The 2,656-nt window shown below is 34.8% G+C and overlaps 1 protein-coding gene across 1 annotated transcript in view; it reads left to right on the top strand.

Moving 5' to 3' along the window:
• NCAM2 (neural cell adhesion molecule 2) overlaps window positions 1-2,656 on the top strand; it is a 445,018-nt gene that overhangs the window by 75,840 nt on the left and 366,522 nt on the right. The gene's annotated exons all lie outside the window — the stretch shown is intronic.

Below are 2,656 nucleotides of genomic sequence, written 5' to 3'. Positions count from 1 at the left end.
GTTTAAAAAGAATCGAAGCATACTTTCTATATTCTGTTGAGGATTTATGCTGACTCTCTTTCCTTTGCCCCTTCAGATCAACCCTTCTACCCTCTTCTGCACCATGCTCAGACACTGACTTGTATTTTTAGTTGATTGCGATTGGTCAGTGAGCAACCCTATCAAGAGACTGAAGAAAAAGAGGACTGAATATTTGTTCCCTTTTTCCCACCTTGAAACTATGTCCTGCTCTAATGTCACTGTTCCCCTGCAGGGACCCTAGCCCACACAGCTATCTTTTGATAACCTCTCATTCCATTTGTTTCTTATACCAGCTGGTGGCAACAGCTCCTTCGCTGCTAGCCCTGGTCCCTGAATCCTCCCTTATGGTTCCCCTATACATTGCACACAACTTTGTAATTAGTCTCTTTGTAAGTAAGGTATTATCTTAATTTGAATGTACCATCTGTATCCTGTGGGGACCTTGGGAGATTCAGCATTCAGGGGAGCACAGACAGGATTGGGGATCCAGTGAGACAGGAAATTGGGAGATTATTGCATAAGGTACTAAGAATGCATTTCACTTGGACTCTGGCCTTAGAACTGAGAAATCTTTTGTTTAGCTTTGGCTTTGGCTTTCACCTTTAGAAGGCCGAAATGATGAAGGTTTGCTTTGGCATTATTTATGGCAAATCTGAACTCGTGTGTAATCAAGTATTGTGTGATCACGTAAAGACTCAGCTTAAGTATTGTGTCAGGAATTTGTCACATCACTGAAATTACTTATGCTATCTGAGTAGCACCGTTTAAATACATTCAAGCTCTCTAAATAGATCTTGAAATAAGTATTTCCTTATTTTTGATAAATTGAAATTTAGTAAAGTGGTGTGGAACTGTTGTATTATAGCAAGAACATGACACTACTAAATAACAATAAAGTGCTTTTAACTTGTATATGAAATAATAGCTTTCATTAATTTGAAACTAATAGTTAAATATGACGCAGATTAGAAATTGATAAAAATATTAAGAAAGTGTATTACCTCGACCACTTTGGGAGCATTATATCCTTTTCAAGCTAAGCAGTGTCAATAACAATTTAAATAATACAAAGCTGGAATAACAGATATTAGATTATGCCAAAATTATAATTTATCCTGAGTTGTTTAATATAATAATTTTAGTGGCTTTTCAAATTGAGAAATAACTGACATATAGCATTGTGTAAGATTAAGGTGTACAGTGTGTTGATTTTGTGCATTTATAAATTCCAGTATGATTACCACCATGGTGTTAGCTAACACTTCTATCACATCGCATAATTATCATTTCTTATTTTATGATGATAACAATTAAGATATAGTCTCTTAGCAACTTTGACATTTATAATACAGTATTATTGACTATAGTCACCATGCTTTGCATTAGATCCCAGAACTTATTTATGCTTGTAGCAGTCAGTGTTTGGTGAATCTCTTTACTGAGCATATCCATTCACAGCCAGAGACATTCATAAGTAGTTATTTTAGGCTTCAGGGATCATAGGTTTATAATTTGGGCAGCTAGCCATATTATGGTTATCTTTTGTGAGTTTTTGGGTTTTTTTGTTGTTGTTTAGCTTTTTAGCAAAAACTGGCTGTCCAAAATTTCTACTCTATAGAGATTTTAAAACTAGAGAAGTTATGCTTTACAAGAAAATAAAAGCTTTATTTGAAAATACAATAAAAAAAATCCCCAGTAGAAGTATTTCGGAATGATTACTGTTAATAAAGACATCTACTTTTAAAAATAATTTTGTTTTCTGGAAGATTTTCCCCAATAGAATTTTGCTTTCTGAAGTTATGATACAATTTAGATTATAATTGCTTATTTTGGCCAGAACAATTCTATGAGCTTTTTTTCCTCCCTAATGTATCTATCACATTTGCTGGCTATTAATGTTAGTCAAATCCACAGTAAAGAATCACATTAAAAACCATTTTTTTTTCTCTTAGTTCCTTAAGATTCTCTCACTACAGATATTGATGCAACAATGCTGAATGTATCTGTGTGAACATTCATTTCTAACTCAAACTAGATACCTATGCCAAAATGAATTTGTCTGAAAAAGGGATTTTTAGCATAGATGTCAAAGACATTGAAAACAACTGTTCTATGCTCTCTCTTCTTTTTTCTCTGTTTATGTTGTTCAGTTCCTGTGTTCCTCCCCCTTCTCATTGCACCCTTTATTGAGACATCACTGTACTTTACATGTTGTGTTTAAGCTGTTTGATCATGTGTTTCTGAAAGTCAACTGACGAATTAAATAGTGAAACATGGTAATATTTTTTTCTTTCGATTTACAAGTAGATCTCCTGTCTTCATTAAATTGCAATTCCTGGTTTAAATATGGGCATCCTATTTACTTATTTATCCAAGAGGCTATATTCTGAAACACAGTTTAGATACTCAAAAGCCAGCAAACATCAGTGCAGTCACACCAAAACATCAACAACAGCAGTAGATGGGTACAGATGTAAGGATTGCTGGAAGGGAGTATAAACTGCTACTGCCCTCTAGCAACTTTCTACTCAAGTCTGGTCTGAAGACCTGCAGCATGAGCGGCCACTGGAAGGTTGTTGGAAATGCAAAATCTCAGGTTCGACTCCAGACCTACTCAATCAGAATCTGCTGTTTA

The sequence above is a fragment of the Pteropus vampyrus genome, unplaced genomic scaffold (assembly GCF_000151845.1).
Source record: "Pteropus vampyrus isolate Shadow unplaced genomic scaffold, Pvam_2.0 Scaffold38, whole genome shotgun sequence".
Taxonomy (NCBI): Eukaryota; Metazoa; Chordata; class Mammalia; order Chiroptera; family Pteropodidae; genus Pteropus; species Pteropus vampyrus.
This window is presented reverse-complemented; position numbering and strand designations above follow the sequence as displayed.